Source organism: Heterocephalus glaber, unplaced genomic scaffold (assembly GCF_053883595.1).
Source record: "Heterocephalus glaber isolate CG9 unplaced genomic scaffold, H.glaber_assembly_v1.0 deba00001608, whole genome shotgun sequence".
Lineage (NCBI taxonomy): Eukaryota > Metazoa > Chordata > Mammalia > Rodentia > Bathyergidae > Heterocephalus > Heterocephalus glaber.
In genome coordinates this window covers 10,697,815-10,717,461 of record NW_028258379.1, presented here as the reverse complement: position 1 = coordinate 10,717,461, position 19,647 = coordinate 10,697,815, and the positions used below count along the sequence as shown (strand labels likewise).

The 19,647-nt window shown below is 47.3% G+C and overlaps 1 protein-coding gene across 5 annotated transcripts in view; it reads right to left on the bottom strand.

Moving 5' to 3' along the window:
* Positions 1-19,647, bottom strand: part of Smoc1 (SPARC related modular calcium binding 1) — a 148,202-nt gene that overhangs the window by 92,166 nt on the left and 36,389 nt on the right. The gene's annotated exons all lie outside the window — the stretch shown is intronic.

The window sequence follows — 19,647 nt, the reverse complement described above, 5'->3', positions numbered from 1 at the left end:
GATCTCCCCCAACTCCCCAAACAGGGTAAGGTGAGAACATGAGTAACAAAATTCAGAATTGAGCGTGCCACTGTTTCCAGGTCGGGGGAAGGACTGTCCTCATGTATTGATGGGGTGGGAGCAGACTAATTCAATACCCAATTGTCAGTCCACTGTGCCATGGTTAACAGAAACCAGATCTGAGCCTTTGACAGGATGCAGCAGAGAATGCAGCCCGAGATCGGGTCCTTAGCAGACCTTGACCGGGGCACTTCCCCTTACGAGCCTCAGTTTCCTCATCCATTAAGGCAAAGAAATATAGCAGCTCTAGTATTCATGGTGGTTCTGAGGACAGAAGAGTAGGCTGGCACATAACAAGTGTCTGATAAATCTTAGCTGTTACTATATTGTTATTTCCATTATCAACTAAATGGAGTTCTTCAAACTGTTCTCACTGAAGCCAACAGAGATTCTAGGAACTGGTTTGCCAACACAGCTGAACATTGGCTATCTTGGGAAATATCCAGTTTTCTTTGTACAGTATTTCACATTTATGTGAGTGCATTTCTTTCTAATTCATAGGACAGTGGTTTTTCAACCCACAGCAGTATGAAGAACCATGGCAAAAAGAAGTGGAAACTATTTTTAAGTTCCAAAAGGTTTTAAATTTTAAAAAGTACAATTGTTACTAACTGTAGTGAAAAATAGCTTTTGTTTTGCAGAGATGGTAATAATGACTTTTTAAGTGGAAGAACAACCTCATTTCAGCTTCATAATTGCCAACTGAATCTTACAGTAAGTTCATGATACTACCTTAAATGTTCATTTTTTATGAGTGTCATTGGCTTAAAAAGAGTAATACAAAAATTTTATCTTAACAATGTATTTTACAACAAAATTTTACCCCTTCTAGCCCGTGCTATGCTACTGATAAAACTTAGAAAACCATCTCAAAAGTTTTGCTTTGAACACTGTAATGTGTGGGTCACCTGACACCTACTAATCTTTTTTTTTTTTTGAGACAGGGTCTCATTGTGTAGGTCAGGCTGGCCTTGAACTCAGTACGTAACCTACACTGGCCTTGAACTACCAGGAATCCTCCTGCCTCAGCTTCCCGAGTGCTGGAATTGCAGGCGTGCTTCATCACACCTGGCACAACTACTAATCATTAATACCCTTCCAGTGTCTCATCTCTGAGAATAAAATTTGATTTGACATCAGAAGGGTTCCATATCTTTAAGAAGTTTGGTAACTGCTGCCCTAAGCTGGACTAGCCTTGTATATCTTATCTCAAAATTGCTCGGATAGGACTCACGGGTGACAGGAGGTGACAGAGGCAGACTTGGTGCCACTATCCCCCAAACACTTTCAGCCCTGCAGGGCAGCCTTTGCTCCATGGCCCCCACTCAGCCCAGCACAGGAACTGGTCTCCGGGACGGGGAGAGGCTGCCACTGCTCTACCAGCGTCTCTCCCTCTTCCGGCACAGGGTCAATCCCCAGGCCCACAAAGCCGCCTTTGAATGAATAATGCAAGGGCCTCTGCCGTGGTGTCAGAACAAAGACTGAATGTGCCTGATCCGGCCATTGAGCAGGGTACAGGGCTGTACCTAGAGGAACAATGCCACATCTGAAGCCCAAATGGGCACCGCCAGGTTCCTCTGGCTCCTGCTACCCCCTCTCCTCTGGATTCCTTTGTGAGGTCTTTGTTTCTCACTTCCACCACCCGTTTCGCCCCTTTCACTCGCATTCCCACCTCCAGGGAGAAAGAGGAGGCATGTGGGCTGCTCAGGAAATCTGTGGAAGTCCCCAGGTCAGTGAGGGGGACCCTCACCTGGGTTTCCACCGCCACCCCAGTGTCACCAGCATGCCTTTCACTGCAAAGCACACTCCCATTTACCAACAAACCAATGGCCCAACTCTCCTTCCAATGGAGCCTTCGGGAAGCTGGGCCTGTTCAAAAGGTATACCTGGGCTCCTCATCTCCAGGCACACATCTCAAAGCACCCCAGCTGGTGAACTTGTTTTATGGTTGTAGTTTGCAATTTTAGGGATTGAACATAGGGCCTGTGCATGCTAGGCAAGAGCTCTACCACTAAGTTGCCCAGGCTGGCCTTGAATATCCATTCCTGCCTCAGCCTCCAGATTAATGGGGATTACGGGCCTACACCATCACGCCCAGTGGGAAGGGTGTTTGCAGCCTTTGAGTAGGCTCCCAGCAGCCCACTGCAGCCAAGGGTGAGCTGAGGAGCAGCTGAGGTTTCAGGTAACAGGATGGCAGAGCCACTCTGGTGGATACCTTCCAGAACAGGGCAATGGCTCCATGGCTCTGGCCCTGATAAGGCTGCCCCTTGGCCCGTGCTTCCTCTCTCTTTCCACCCCTGGTTTTTAGCCTGACTTAAGCTTCGAAACAGGAGAAAAAAGAAGAGAATACCGTGAGCCAATGAAAAGAATCACCGGTAGAAAGGCAGATTCCAGCTGAAAATCTGGAGTCCTTAAACTAGATGTCAAAACTCAGCCATTTCTTTCTCTCCTTCCCCCACCTTTCTTCATCACCCTCTGCCTCCCCAACTGCCGTCCTGTCCCCTGACACCACTGCTCAGGAGAACTGGCTTGGATTTTCATAAACAACACAAGAACTGGCGCTGCCACAGTGGTCCCTTCTAACAGCCGAGCACCTGCTACAAATCTTTCCCAGCATCTAATCTAAGTGCCCCATTCTGCAATTTAAGTTTATTTCTTGTCGATCAATTCAACAATTATTTCTTGAGTATCCACAGAGGTCTGACCCAGGTCCTGCCCTGGGCTGCCAAAAACATGATCTGGCTGCTTCCTTCCAGAAGCCAATGCTCTGGTTGAGGAGAAAAGATCAACACACTGGAGCCACAAGCCACCTACCACATCACACAGCTGTCTAAAGGCCCAGGAGCAGGGGCCGAGGATCTAGGTCAGTGGTGCCACCTCGAAAGCGCAAGGTCCTGAGTTCAATCCCTGGTACCAAAAAAAAAAACCCACAATAAAATAAAGGCCTAGGAGGTCGTAGGTCTTGGAGAAGGCAGTGCTGAAGCAGCTGAGCAGCCAGCAAGAAGGAGCCGGACAGGGGCCGCTCCTGGAGGGAGAGCTGCCATATGTTCTTGGTGGAGAGATCAGAGAATGTCAGAGGGGCAGAGCACCTTGAGCAAAGCAGCCTGCGTGCACAGGGAACTGCGGAGAGGTCTGAGTAGGAAGCCACTTCACAAAACTGGTGTTTTCTGCTGCTTACTCTGAACACAGGGATAGAACTGACTGAAAGGGGACAAGAACAAGTGCAAAACAGACAGTGAAGAAGTGCTGGCACAAATCCAAACAGAAAGTGCTGATGAGCCTGGGCTCCCAGCAGCAGTGGTGATGGAAAGAAAGCATCAGTGTAGGAGGTGATTTAGAGGAAGACTGTAAACGTCGTGTGGTTCCAGCCTGTTTCAGGAATTTGATGGAATTGGGTCACCTCCTGAGCTCCTGTTCCCAGCCAAATGCAGTTTGGGCCCTGGGGGTGAGTGTCCTTGCCTGGGGAATGAGTCTCAGGGGTTGCTCTCTGGTGGCAGGCTCCTCTCAGACCATCTCTCAAGGCCTCCTGTGGGAGACTCTCCTGAGGCCTAAACCCAGGGACTCAGCAACCCCTGCTCCCTGATCCTTTCTCTAATGTCCCTAGGGGCCCATCTTCAGGCTTCCTACCCCAAAAAATCCAGCCCAGGGACCAGGCTGCTGTCACCCACCCAGAAAAAGTGGCTGGAACTGGTTGTGTTTACCCTGTACCCACCCATCTGCCCAGGAGAAAAAGAGGCCTTCCCCAGTTTGGTTCAGGTTCAGGCAACTTGAACACAATGTTCCACAAGAGAAGAGTCAGTACACCCTCACTGCCCCAAAAGCACATCCCCCTGGCCACAGAAATGGTTCAGGCACAGCCAAGTGGCCCACAGGCCACTGAAGTGAGGGATCCAGCACTGACTCAAGAACCCCAAGGTGTACAAAGGATGGACATCAGAAGTGTCTCCAGGGCAGGGGATTTAGCTCAGTGGTTCCATCATGTGCCTCAAAAGCAGAAGGTCCCGAGTTCGATCCCCAGTACCCAAAAAGAAAAAAAAAAAGAAGTGTCTCCAAGTGCAGGGACAAGACTTGAGGAGCACCATCAGGCACATTCACCTAGGATGAGGGGAAACACAAGCAAAGGATGGAGCAGAACCAGGAATGATCCAGAAACAGGCAACAGAACCACGCGTGAAGTTTGCAGGCTGTCCCCAAGGTAGATTTGTGGTTCAAGGCTGCTCCTGCTGGCCTTGTCCCTACTTCCGAAGGAGTAGGGTCTCCACAGGCATGGAGCTGAACTTATCAGGTTCTATATGAGACCCTGCCTGACCTTCCAGAAAAGACACTGGGCCCAGCTTACAGAAGACAGAAAGAGGCCTTTTTGTAAGAAAGCTTCTCCCCTCCTTCACCAGCCTGACACCTCAGGCCACTGCTTCCACGTCCACACAGACATGGGCCCCACAGCATCTGTGCAAGTTCCCACTGAGAAGCAGCCCCACCTGTGTGAAATCCAGATCCAAGATGCTCTTCACTGACTTGGACTTTCCCTGGAGACCATACCCCTCCCTCCTTCTCTGGGGGCTCACATTCCCAAAGAAGTCTCCAAGATTCAATCCTCTGGCTTCCTTTGGGCCCGGCTTTACTCTCACATGGCTTCTAGAATAGCTGTCTAAAATAAACACCCCAAGGCCGGGGATTTAGCTCAGTGGTTTCGCAGCCTGCTGCACAAGCACAAGGACCCGAGTTCGATCCCCGGTACCAAAAAAAATAAAATAAAATAAAATACAAAACACCCCAATGCCCTGGAAAGCACTCAGTTTCTCAGACATTTCTGTGGCCAAACAATATGTAAGAGCAAGACTTTTAGCATCAGATAGACCAGAATTTCAAATCCCAGCCCTACCACTTACTTGTTGTGTGACCTAAAGCAAGTTACCCAATCTTTCTGAGCTTCAGTTTCCTCATCTGTAACAAAAAGAATAATGTCATTCCATGGATTGGTCATGAGGCCTGATGCACTGTTAACACTTAGTAAATGGCAGCCATGTGTATCAGAGCTACTACACAGCACTCAGACTAAAATGGGATGGGAGCAGCAGAGGGAACAGGAAATATTCAGCAAGCTCCAGCTGGCTTCGCCTATGCTTCCTGTAACAGATCAGCATGGAGTCTCAAGGGGGCCTCTGACGTGGCAGATGCTGCCCAGCCACCACAAAGCCAGGAGGTGCCACCTTAAGAAAGTCTCTTCCTGCGCCATTCAAGAGGCTGCGGCTCCAGGTCCCAGGAGAGGTTTCCCTGAGGGCTCCCAAGGCTTGTCCCTCCAGTGTGGAGACTCCATCTGGTGTCCACTCCGTCTCCTGGTCCAACATCCCCAGAGTCCCCTCTATTGACACCTGGGGGTTGGAGAGGCACATTTTCCTGACTCTCCTTTGGGGAACTTATGATAAAGGTAGAAAATAAGAATAAACATAAGGACAGGAAACATAAATCTGTATGATTTAACTATTCAGCCTCAGAAGAGATGATACTAATAAACTCCACTCAGATGGGCACATTCATTGGAAAAAATGGAGATGGAAGAATTCTGGATTGATCTCGATTTTCTCACAAATTGATATATGAGTCCGGCTCTTATTTCACTCATCTTCTGAAATAAAGATCCCAGGAAGCAGAAAAAGAGCTCACCAAAGAACACCTCCAAAGCAGGGCACATAGGGAGCCCCGGCACCCAGCCACCCTACCCCAAGGATCAGAAGGATCCAGAGCTGGAGTCTACTGCAGTTTGCAAATCCAGCTATAAAGCTGTCTAGGCTGGCCCAGACCCTCACCCCTGACTGGCTCTGGCTCCGGCCTCAAACACACTGAGCCTGCATAAACAAACAAGGGATTACACTGACCCAGACTATGAGGAGACTGCATTTTTGCTTTCTGAAAAAGTTGCAATTTGCCAAGAAAAACCAACTCTAATTCAGACAAGGAAAATCTCGAAATAAATTAGAGCTGCACAGAGGCACGGCACAACCAAAGAAGCCCACCTGCTTCCTGGAGGAGGAGGGCTGGTGGGGGTCAGCCCAGCCTCCTGCTTCCTGGCCTGGCAGCCATAGCCAGCCACCTGGGTGCCAGCCCAAAGCACTCACAGATACAAAGGCGCTCCTCCAGGCCTAGCCCTGGGCAAGTCCCTCCTCTGCCTGGGCCTCAGGGCTGCACTCCCTGGACTTCATCCAAGGCATCTCTTCTCCTCGGCAGGAATCCACGTGGCAGAGCCACACTCTCCTTTCCCTCCTTGCCCAGTTCCCCTGCCACCAATCTCTTTCCTGCACTGCCCCTTGCCTCCTTGTGTTTATTCCCTCCACTTTCCTTCAGGGCTTCCTCTTAGCTTTACATTACAGGACAGAAGGGAACTCTGCCTCGTTACCTCTGGCCAAGGTGGCTTGGAAGTCCCTGCTGGCTGCTTAGTCCTGCCAAGTACTGGGTTCAGGAGTGAAGAGGCAGCGAGGACCAGGCCCTTCCCGCTTCCTTCAGAAAACCAGAGCAATGGCCAGAGCAGTGTGCTCAGCTCAGCCACCCTGCACCTCCTCTGAGGTTTCAGGCATGGGTCAGAGGTCTCTGCACACCAAACCACTGAGCCCAGAACTCTCTAACCTGCCAGCCCCTCACGTTCTACAGCAATCGCCATGCCCTTCCTGCCTAGATCGGTGGGTCCAGCATAGACACATAGTAAATGCTCAGAAGCTGATGAGCTCCCAAGCCAAAGCCAAGCCCTTCTAAAGATGTGTGTTTTACTCAAAGAACCGGAAATCATTTGGCACTTGACAAAGGGGACCTCAACTGGTCAAGTGAAATAAACACTGGGGTTCAAAGCTGAGCTCTAGTTTTGTGGCCTCAGACATGTTGACTTAATCTGTGCTTCTGTCCCCACATCTGTAAAATGGGCATGATCATGGGACCACCACATGAGGGTATTCAGAGCAGAGTGAACTGCAAGTGAAGACATGTAAATAATTTGCGATTGTGCCAGGTGCAGAAAGGCACTCAGTTAATGTTAGCCATTGTCATCATCACCATTGTTATCACTGTCACTTGCAGGTTCCACACCAATTATGGTTTACTGTTGCCTGTTCGACATCCTGCTCCAGAGACTACGGCAGTCATCCAGACAAGTGTGGTCCCCGGATGGGGCCCTGTGACAGGCAGGAATTGAGAGAAGATGGTTTCCAGGCACTTTGACAGGATTTGCCATGCACAGGTTAGAAGTGGGGTTTGCTGCCTCTCAGTGGAGCCCTGTGGTCCTCCTTCTGTGGGGCCGCTGAGACCTGGGCCACCAGAGCAAGGGAGCTTCAGCACCACTCGCTCCATGTGCCCTTCTCGCCTCTCTTCCTCAGGCTCTGAACACCAACAGGACCAGAATGTCCTGCCCACAGGACATCCTGTCTGCGTGTGACAGGATGGCTCAGTCCTCAAAGAGCCCTGACTGAGCTGTCAGCAGGGTGTGACAGGTCCTGGCTGAGCCTTCTGTTGGCCCAGCATCACCTCGGAACACAACCCAGAAGTCTGAGTGGCTTCACTTCTTTATAGCCCTCAGAAGGTTCCTCCAGGAAGATCCTGCTTCTTGTTCTTCACATTGTCATCCAGCAGAACACGATTCATTTGTGTTTGTCCCCTAGATAGGCAGCTTCTAGATTCTGTCAGGGCTTGATAATACCGAACCAGGAGCCAATTCAGGAGACTGGAGGAAGAAGCTTGTGATCCCCACCAGCCCATCAGGTCTCAGCCCAGAGGGCTCCCAAGAGGAGCAGAGTGCAGCCCCACAGAGGCTGGGAAGAGCCAGGAGACTCTTAGTGTAGGCTCAGCTTTTTCCAGATTTCTCAGTCTTTCCTGGTGGTCTGAGGTACAAGCAGGAAACTGGGCTTCATTTCCTGCTCTGCTCACTGTGATAAGGAGATCGGAGTAAGAACAACTTCTAACCTATAACAAACTTTCTGGAAGGAGCCTGCCTGGCCTTAAATGGGGCCCTCCAGATTCCAGAGGGCCAGCAGCCCGCATGTGTCTGTTTCCTTCACCCAACGTTCAGTCATTTGGCTAACAGATATCTGAGCCTCCTATGTGCTTGGCCAGGGTGGAGAGCAAGAAACATAAGTCCCTGCTCTCACTCAACATTTTAGGGAGTTGGGACAGACAGACAAATATACAAATAAGTGAACAGAACAATTTCAGACAATAATTTGTTCTCTGAAGAAAATAAACCAGGCCAATGGCCCAGCAAGGGACTAGACCATGTGGATGAGGAAAGACTAACATTTGAGTATGTCCTTGAGTGTCAATTTGATGGGTTGCCCCCATAAAATTAAGGAAGATGCAGTTCCTCCCCTCAAAAGCCCCCTAATCTAGTAGAAGAGAAAAGAGTCACGTCCTGACCATGTCCTACCTTATGGAAGGAGTAGGGAGAAGATGGAGGAGGAGAAAGACAAATCACCTAGGACTCAGCACTGGCCACAGTGAGGAGTCTGAATTTCATTCCCAAGTGCCATGAGAAGCACTGAAGACTTTTACCTGAAAGGGTGGCATCATGTAATGTATATTTTATAAAAGATTCACCTAGACTGCTCTATGAGGTAGGGTAAGAAAACCGAAGAGTAGAATGTGGCTACCCAGGGGCTGGGGATGGGAGTTGAGAGGCCAGATACAAAATTTCAAGAGCTCTCTTGCATAACATGGTAAGTATAGTTGATAACAATGTATTGTGTTCCTGGAAATTGCTAAGAGAATAGGTCTTAAGTGTTTTAATGATGTTTGTGCATTAATGAGTATGTTAATTAGTTCAATTTAGTCATTCCACAATGTATACTTTTTTTCAAAATACCATGATGTAAATGGTAAAATACACAATTTATATTTGTCAATTTATTTTTTTGTTTTCTTTTAAAAAAGAAACGCAGGGCTGGGGATTTAGCTCAGTGGTCCCACTGCCTGCCTCACAAGCGCAAGGTCCCGAGTTCGATCCCCAGTACCAAAACAAAATGAAAAGCAGCAAGGAGATGAATGTTGAGGTTATTGAGGCTATCCAGGCTCCATAAACGGGGTCAGAGGTTTCAAGCAGGATGGTACAAGTGGACAGAGAGAATATAGATGGGGTATATTTTGAAGGTGGATGCAACAAGATTTGCTGGTAGAGCAGAGGTTAAAGGAGAAACAAAAAGGAACCAAAGAGACCTCTAGATTTGGGGCTTGGCCAAACGGGCAAGTGGGTGCGTTACTTGCTCAGACAGGAAAATGCTGGGCTGGGGGATAAGTCTTGAGGGAAGAGACATTAACTTAGAGAGGGAAGCAGTTGTGGATGGAGCTGGCACCTCACCCAGCTCCCCTCTTCTGGATGGGGGCCTCCATCCCCCTTGATGACAATACTATAGAGCTCTCTACAGAACTGCCTGGATGGACAGCCACGCCACCAGGGGACACCCAGGAGGTGGCACTGCCCACCCCTTCCAGTCCCTCCCAGGAGACCAGGCCAGGGCAAGGGTACCGGGCACTACATCCTCGCTGAGCCTCTTCTCTGCTCTACCTTGCTTCCCTCCTACTCTCTCTCCTGGGTGAATGTGTCCTTGAGAAATCCCCACACTGGAATGCCTGTCTCAGAAGCCCAACTGGAGCAACACCTCAGGAATGATGGCAAATAAGCAGCTGGTTATAGAGTCTAAGAGGCAAGAGCCAGAGACACAAATGTGAGCGTCACAGTGCATGGAATTAAAACCACGAGACTTGAAATGATACTGGAGCAAAAGGACAGGCAGTGGCACAAGTCATCTTATATAGGGGACAGAGCAACAGTGGAGCCTGGGGAGGCTGAGCCAGTGAGATAAGGGAGGAGCCAAGGTGCTCTCTTCCCTTCGTGCCCACACAAAACTGTCCCGTGGATTTCCACCATGCAACGCCTCACGCACCTGGGCTCCAGAACCAGTGAGAGGGAGCTCACAGTCCACAGAAACAGTTCTGCTGCATTTACTCAGGCATCCTCGAGTCCCACTGTGAGCATGGCAGGGAGCTGGAATGGAGGGTGTGCACTAGATGGCCCTGCCCTGCTTACAAGACAGAAGGCAATGGGCTCACGAGACTCACTGTGACTGCAGGACACACAAAGTCGCCAGTCAAGTTCTGCTTGTTTTCAGTTAGGCCTCTGTTCAATCCTTTCTCTCCCACGCCCTACACAGAGACACACACTCACACACACACAGGCACACATGTACCAGCAAGGGCCCTAACCTCATAATTTGATTCAATGTCAAGCAGCACTTCTCCAACTCGAAGGTGCACAAAAATCACTCAGAGCACTGGGAGATCTCATAAACATGAAGGATCTTTCAATAAATCTGGAGGGGCCCATAACGCTGCTTTGAGGTGGGGGGCTTGCAATTGAATGCAGGGCCTTCACACTGGGCTACATCCCCAGGCTTTTTTATTTTTTTATTTGCAGACAGGGTCTCACTAAGTTGGTAGGTTTCCCAGGCTTGAACTTTCCTGGGCTTAAACTTGTGATCCTCCTGCCTCAGCCTCCCAGAGGGCTGGAATTGCATGTGCCACTACACCCAGCTTGGGATACTGCATTTCTAACAAGTACCTATGTGATGTCAGGGATGCTGGTCAGCAGACCACACTTTGAGTATCTAGGGCACAGTGAACATATTGTGCCTGAATCCAACAGTCAAGGGCAACAGCAAGAGGTCAGCCAGAGCCATGACTCCCCACGGAAGCCAGTTCCTGCAGCAGGAAGGGCTCGACTAACCCTCCCCACACTCCCAACACTCCAAGCAAGACACATGCTGAGCCTGGGCATGGAATGATGCACAGGGCCTTCGTGCCTAAAGCATGATTGAAAGAGCCAGAAAAGCAGACAACAGCATCACACTGTGTCCTGAGCTCATTAACTTTACGCTAGGCACTGTGCTAAGAACATGAAGTGCATTTTTCAGTCTATCCTCACAACCAGCTGTTTGTATGCTTATGTTTTATCATTGAGAATGTCCAAAGGTTACACTACCAGCTCAGACAACACAACCAGTACCTAGGTGTTCCTACCGTAAAGGCTGACCTCCGTACTACCACCACCAAGCTGCCTCTTCAGGGAGCTAAAGGAGCAGGAAGCCCAGTCACTCCAAGCTAAGGGCAGCCTGATTCTAACACATCTCTGGGCCAAGAGGAGAAAGAGGGGTCAGGGCAGTCAGGAGCAGTGCACGCAGGTGAGGCACTGCCCCATCATGGCACTTCAGGGTCCTGGACTGGAGACACGTCTCCTTCCCTCAGGTGCCCACCTTTCCCCTAACATGTTGCTTCTGGTTCCCACCACAAAGCACTATTTATAGTTACCAGTTACTCTCTGAGCCATTTGATAAAAGAAACATCAACTGGTTCTGCAGCTGGGGGATGCAGTGAGACCACCCGAGTTAGCCCCTGGAGATGCTGTTCTGTTGGAAACTGCTCTTTCAAACGTGACCCCCGAAGGCCGGGTGTTGGAAAGTTAATTCCCAATGCAGCAGTGTTGAGAGGTGGGACTTTAAGAAATGCATTAATGCCTTTACCACAGGCGAGGATTCGCTTTGGGGCAGTGGGACCTTGATCAAGAGATAAGCAAGATCCCCTTCCTCTTGCTCTTGCCCTCTCTTGCCCTGCTCTGCCTTCTACCATGGGATGATACAGCACAAGGCCCTTGCCAGATGCCGGCACCAAACCTTTGGACTTTCCAGTCTCCAGAAATGTGAGCCAAATAAATTTCTGATCCTTATAAATTATCTAGTCTCAGATATCCTGTTATAGCAGCAGAAAACAGACTAAGACATAAACAGAAGATTAATAAGATTCTCCTTGGATATATGTCAGCTCTCTCCTTAGCCATAATATAAAGCCAGGCACAGATATGGGGTTTCATTCAGACTAATGGGGGGAGGGGGCTGGCATTGTCACCAGGCTGGGAGCTAATTGAGGACACGGAACAGAGCCTATTCACCTCTGAGGCCCCAGGACCCAAGCCCTGGAATGTGACACGTCAGGGTTTGTAATAACCATTTGTTGAATGAGTTCACATCCCCTTCTGATCTACTGGGAAACTTGGCCCAAACAGAGGGGACTGAACACTAAATCTGCAGTGACTAAGGGGAAATTAAAAACCGCAGGCTGTAGGCCTAAGATCCCAACAGTGTACTTTGGGAAGGTCCAGGCAGGAGGTGTGGATCTGAGGGACTCTTCGGGCCACCTCTTCTCTCCACCAGCCTGTAAGACTTTGCTCATGAGACAGCAGCCAGGTGAAGCCTGCAGGGCTGGCAGCTGCAGAGTCGAGCTGCTCCTCTCCCTAGTCCTGTTCTCCCAGGTTGCTACTCACACAGGAGATGTAATTCAGGAGGCATCTGGCCAACCCCTGGTCAGGAAGTTGGTATGAAAAAGGGTAGTTCATGGCCTGGGTGCTCCAAAGAGCCCTCAAGCTCCCTAGGACCTTGGTTGTAGGCAACAAGTGTGGGCCTCACCCCTAAAGATTCAGTGTCTCTTAGGAGCCAGAATGTATCACTACCCATGCTGAGGAGCCCAAGCAGGGCTCCCTGTCTGAATGGTACCTGTGAACTTGCTTAGAGAATGAGTGGATTTAATAGGATATGGTGGTCACACCTGTATTCCCAGAAGTCTGTCTGGGAGGCTGAGGCAGAAGGATTGCACGTTTGAACCCAGCCTGGGCAACTTAGCATATATACATAGGTACACACATGAACTAGGGATATAGCTCAGTGGAAAGACCCTGGGTTCAATCCCCAGTACCAAAAAAAAAAAAGAAGAAGAAGAATGGGTTAAGTTTGTAGAGCCCACTTCCATCCAGCAGACCTGTCCCTGTGCTATGCCTTCTCCCCAGCCCTCTCGCCTCCTTCACCCAGACCTTTCCTCGCTGTGCATCCCAAGCAGCCCTCTCTGACTTCCAGGCCAGCACAAAGTCCGGGGATGAAGATCTTGTGAGGGACGAGGCTTTATAGTCCTTAGGGAATTATTTTATTGGCTTCCCTTAGACTGTAAACCCAGGACGGCAGCCATTGTGACAGTCATTGCTGTCATCATTGCTCCTCACCTGGTGCCAGATCCGGCACCAAGCAGAAGCTCAGTGTAAGTGTGCTGAAAGGATGCCTGGATTGGCTTGGGAGGACAGAGTGAGGGCACTGGGTAAGCAGATGGCTGGAAGATGGCAGGAAGCTGTTGTGCTGTAAGGCACTTGAATTATAACCCCAAGTCCACAATCTGCCCCCAGAACTTATCACTAACAGCCTGAGGGCTGCCTGCGACCAGTGCTAATTCACATATCCATAAAACCTACAGCAGGTGGGTGACAGGGACAGTGCCAGCACTGACATTACTCATACCCAGGATCCATACATTCAGGTTCACTTACTGGCACAGGGTCAATCACACAGAGCTCAGGGGGTCACCGAGTTTCTCCCAGAGATCATAAGCACTCTGGGCTTTGGTGGGGCTCACTGGCAACTACTCCTCTCTGGGAGGTGCATGCCATCCTGCCTGTCCCCACTAAAGGCTCTGAGTCTTGCTCTGAGAACCCTTAAACTGATGAGACCCACAGCAACAGCCTAGGCAGTCCGCAGGGACAAAGTGCACCTCCACCTCCCAGAAGAGAAGTGTTATGGCAGGCACCCACCTCCACCTTAAGATGCCGTGTGTACCTTCCATTCCACTCTAGGAGTGTGTTGTGCATGTGTGTGTAGTATTTGAGTTAGGAGAATGATTTAGCCCAGATGGTTACAATAATTTAATATTGGACAATCTTTATCCAGTTATCCAAACTTACACTGTGTAATTAAAATACAGCTTTTGAAAAACCAACCCCTGGTAGAGTTCCACTGATTTTGCCAGAGCCAAGAGCAGGACTGTCATCTGCTCCCAATGTAGCTTTGACAACTGTGAGTGACGAGCGTGATATTCAGAGTTAAACTGGTCATAGCTGAGGCCCGATTTCACATTCGAAAGCCATGTGACTTAGGTCAAGTTTAATAGCTCAATTTCTTCTTCATGTCCATAAAATATAAATCATCACAGGCATGTTAGAATATTATATGTCCTTGGTACTTCTAGGTCTTGGTAAATATTAGTATGAAAGTGATAAAAGCATTATCATTTTACAAAGTACAGAATGGAAAACGTTCAGGGTATATGTGGAAAGCAGAGTAGCATGCCCTTTGGCTGGAATACATACTGGACTCGGTAGATCTTAATGTTCTCCCCAGCAAAAAAATGGTAAGTACATGAGCAAGGGACTTGTTGATGGGCTTGATTTCAGCATTTGACTTCATCTATCAAAGCATGACATTGTGCCCGGTGTGTGAGTGTGTGTGTGTGTGTGTGTCTGTGTGTCTGTGTGTGTTGCCCTAATAAAGCCAGTGGGCAGGGCATGAGGACTGCATCACTACAGGCAGAAAGAGAGGTGAGTGAAGATTTTGTTTTTAGAGGACACTACATGCTGCCTCCCCTTCTGACCTCGACTGTGATCGTTCAGCACCTGACACTCCTTAACAGTGTCCCCTCACACCTGGCAGTCCTTGGAGCCACCCCTAATGCCCATTGGAAAAGACACCAAGATCACTGGCCTCTACAATGCTGCTCAGCATATTATGTTCCTACAGAAACCTGAAAAATAATGTTCTTCATTTTCAGAAAAGAGGATTAAGAAGAATAACTCAAAACTGTTAAACTATTTTTAAAACCATTTTTAAATGAACAACTGATGCATGATAGTCCAAACTGTAACACACTGCAGACTGCCAAACAGTGTCACACACTCCTAGGAAGTTAGCAAGTGAGCCATGCAGTTTTCCCAAGGTTTTTACACAACATTCAGCAACAAAACTTCTCCTGGGTCATCTCTCCCAGGGTGTTTACTGAAATGTTTTCTAAACGTGTCATTGCTGTAGCTCTGTGTTTTTGTTTTGTTTTGTTTTGTTTTTAACTCAAGTTGCAGATGTCTGTTTCTGTGAAATTCTAGAAGCAAATAAAGTTCACCACAATAGCACTTATGCACTACAACCAAAAGCAAGCCACATATGTTCAACCAGTAGTGTCAGCAAGGTGTCTGGGACAACTATTTATGAATCCATGAATGTTCAACTTTGAAATAAAAGTATCTTACTATCATTCCTCAAAGCTTCTGAGTCTGTTTAACCAAAGAGTATTCTGTTATTGCACAAAGAGCTGATAATGTTTGCAATGCAAATCAGGACTTTGTTAACACTTTACAGAAAGACAATAAAAACAAGATAAACATTAGATAGTTCAAGTAGCTCAGACGTCACAGATAGCTGTCCCACACCTCAAGGCTCCTTTTGAACGTGTCTGGGAAGGAGTTACCCTATTATTGAATAGTGTGACAGCCCCTGCCCTGCTCTGATGCAGCTCATGTAAGTCTAAGGGATGACACACTTCTAGCAAGACCTACATCGTGGGCACTGCTCCAGACACTGGGGTCCCTGCTCACGTGCTGCACCCCTCCAGAGGTGAGGCACTGCAAATAAGCAACTCATGTGTCATCTAACAGGTGGTGAGAAATAAGACACAACAAAGGGTGAAAGGTGGAAGGAGCTAGAGGATGGTCATTCTTATCTACTGCTCACTCAGAGAAAATGTCTGAGAAGGAAACATTTGGGCAAAGGCCTAAAGGAAGCTATGTAACAAGTGAGCCATGCAGTTTTCTAGGGAGAAAGTGTGCCATCCAGAGGGAAGAGCAAGGGCAAAGGCCCTAAGGAGGTAACTCATCTATGCCCACGGTGCTCAGGGAACAGCAAGGAGGCCAGAGTGGTGGGAGCATCTGATCAGAATACAGAGCATGCCTGTAATTTCTGCACCCTGCAAGGCTGAGACAGGAAGATGGCAAGTTCAACACCAGCCTGGGCAACTTAGCAACTTAGCGAGGCACTGTCTCAAAACAAAACAAAAAAAAATTTTTTTAAATGACTGAGGATGTTGCTTTTAAAAGTAAATAAATAAAAAATGCACCGAGCTGCTATGCTGGTGACAGCACAGGGAGCAGAGAGGTGACTGGTACGGCAGTGATCTCAGTAACCCTGTTAAAACACTGGTGCAGGGGAGAGCAAGAGAGTTGGTAAGAAGTGGGAAGATTCTAGAGTCATCATAAAAGTAGAGTCCCTAGGATGGGCTAACAAACAGGGCTGGGCGTGGCAGATAGGGAATGGTCACAGAGGACTTCACACTGAAGGCTCCTGGGCAGCAAGTACAGGGAGGGGCTTTCTCTGAACTCCCCTTATCTGCCTAAACATAGAGCCTCCAAAAGCAGCTCAACTGTCCTCAGTCCTTTTTCTAAATCTCATCAAGCATGGGGATTAAACCCATATCTCAGAAGAGGGACTGGAGGTTGACACCAAACCAGACAGACTACCTCAGGCAATGGCTTGTTCCTCTGGGGACCAGCCATCATTCCTAGGAATCATTTACTCTTCCCTAAGTGACCTCCACTCTCCTCTTTCCCCTGTGAAGAGGGTATATAAGCTTCTAGATAATCCTGGGTATGAAGTATTCACTTTTCTTTCCTGTATGCATGTAGTAAATTTGAACATCTTTTCTCTTGTTAATCTGCCTACTGTCACTTTATTTCATAAATTCACCCTCAGAAGACAGAGGAAAAGCTTTCCCGCCCTTCTAGATCCAGCCATGTGGGTGCAATCCTACCACTTTGCTACCTCCTCAGACTGCAGCTGAGAGGTCATGGACCTGATAAGCCTGGCAAAACTAAGATTTCTTACCAGATCAGTGCCTTGGATCTTTGCTTGGAGATCTGGTGAGACAAGCATGGTAAGAGTCTCTCCTGGGTTTTTTTCCTTCCAATTTCAGATTCATGGGAGAAAGCATTCGTGTGAACCAGTCCTTGGACAGAGCAACTTTGGTGCTGTATGTGTGTATGAGTACTGCTGCCTTCTGATCCCTGCCCGCCCATTGTTTCCCTCTGTCTCTGTGGTTCACGTCATGTGTCATAAAGAGGAAATTCATAGGCAAGAACACAGCCACAGGCCCTTATAAGCCTGTTGTTCATAGGCAGGTGAGCTCCAGGTTCTCACTGACATCATTTTAGGCCAGCTTTGCTGTGGGTCCCCTAGACAAAACTACATGTGGTTCTCCTTTTGTCTTGTTTTATGTCCTGAAATCTTGGCTTTTTGGCCAGTGAGAACACTCACTGTGGTCTCTGCCAGCTCAAGACACAAGTCAGCTTGTGTCAAGAAGATAGTTGAATAGGCAGAGAGCCCAAGACATGAGGTAACAAGTAGCGCTCTGTAGGCTCAGGGGAGATGGTCTTCATAAGAAGTGTTAGCCCACAAAGGGCTTTTGTCACCTCAGTCTTCATTGTGTGGTTAGTGCTAGGACACTCCTAGATGAATATCACTGGCCTGGTGTCACAGATTAGTGGGTCTGCAAAAAGCCATTCCACATTTGAGGGGAGACTGGAGACACTGTTTCCACAAATGGCCCCCTTAACCAGCTGTAGCAGTAAAGATCTTTGCTTTCCTCATCTATCTCAGATTGAGTGTGAACTTTTTGGATCATGGGGGCTTCATCTTGTACACCCACTTCAGTAATTGCACTTGTATTCCATGATATTCTAAACTAGGAAAGTTATTTCCAGATCTTTCTATGAGACTACTTAGTGGTTTGAGTCACTTCTAGAATAAGTAAATTGGTTATATTTTAAAATAATTTTTAGAGAGCTTTTATTCTAAGCTTGTCTCGTTGGTACCTTTGGGAAGATCAAATTGAAAATAGGACATAATGAACGACAACAACTGGTCTCAAAGACTCCCTCAGCAACTGAAAAGCAGAAATCAGATCTAGAACAAAGTTAAAAATCACTTAAACCTGCCCTTTCTCTCCCTTCTTATATTTGCCCTACTCTCCATCCTTGACTTCCTCTGGGTTCCCCTCCTCTAAATCTAGCTCCATTTCCTCAGCAAATGCCTTCATCTCATGGGGAGAAACATTGTAAGAATTGGCTTGAATTAGGACTCTTCGCTTTGGGGTGCCCATCCGTTAGTGATCCTTTTCCTCCTATGGATACTTGTTGCTTGCCCGTTTGTTTCAGGTTTTGCTCTTTAATTTTTTTATTCATTTGTCTTGAGCCTTGGTTTGACTTTCTTCTTGTCACAAGCAGGAGGTGCCAATAGTCACCAACCCTCAGGGACATTGTCTAGATCTTTATTTCTCCTGATTATCTTGGGAGTAGCTCTGGGTTTTCTTCCTCTTTAGAGGCATCTCATGCATCTGTGGTTAAAGTCATAAAAGGCTTATTCATTTTGGTCTGCAGTTACTTGTAAGATATACCTTTGGTTTAGAACTTTGGTCTCATTCAGAGAATGACCACAAAATTTTTTAAAGACCTTCCCTCATAAGCAAATATGATACAGTAGACATAAGAAAGAAGCAAAACAATTAATTAAAACATTCCAAAGAGGAATAGCTATAAATCTAGAATGCAGAAATATTTTTATTTCCTTCATAGTAGAAAATCTCCCTGATATAAAGGACAAATTGAAGATCTACAACTGGATAACTGGTCAACCCAATGATAACATTCAGGCTGCAACCAAATTCTTTGGGGAATTAAAAATAACTGTCCTTGTCTTACAATTTGAGTATTTACAAAAACTGGAATGTGTCTCCAGAAGCAATTTAAAATACTTGGACATGGTGGCCCCTGCCTGTAATCCAGCACTCTGGGAGGCTGAGGCAGGAAGATCACAAGTTTGAGCCCATCCTAGGCAATTTAGCAACTTAGCAAGACTGTCTCAAAATAAAAAGTAAAAATAAAATTTTTAAGAGGCTAGAGATGTAACTCAGTGGGAAGGACCTGTGATCAATCCCTAGTACAAAAAAACAAAGAAAGAAAGAAAGAAGGAAGGAAGGAAGGAAGGAAGGAAGAAGAAAGAAAGAAAGAAAGAAAGAAAGAAAGAAAGAAAGAAAGAAAGAAAGGAAAGAAATCTACCTATCCTTACCAATCTCTAAACTTCACCTGTTCATCTCAAAATATTTGCAGAAATTGTTAAAAAAAAAAAAAAAGATTTCACAATGGAAACAGAACTGTCTTTCACTTACGAAAAAGAAGAAAAATGTAAATAATAAATATGCACCCTCAACCCGGTATTCTTTCTCTGGGCCTTTGAGATGTAACCTTAGACCTGGTTTTATCTGAGAATCATTCCATTTGCAAACTTTAGGGAGATAACTGAGAGAAGAAGAGAGGGAAGGACAGGGGAGTAGAGAGGGGTGGGCAGGAAGGAATGGGGAAAAGAAGGATGGAGCTGGGTGAAAGGAACTATTTGGAAACTGACAAATGAAACAATCTTAAAAGATCCTTTTTTTTTTTTTTTTTTTACTAATAATAGTAAAAGCCTTTGACAATATGACCAAGTAATCTTAATTTGTCCCATTCACAAAAATACACAATTTGGATCCAACTATCCTTACAAATGAGCTTTATATTGTTGTATCATCTCATGGCTAAAATTTTAAAAGGAAAACTATCAGATCTCTCTTTGTGTTCATCTGTTTCAGTGGGCTTATGTATGTGTACATGTG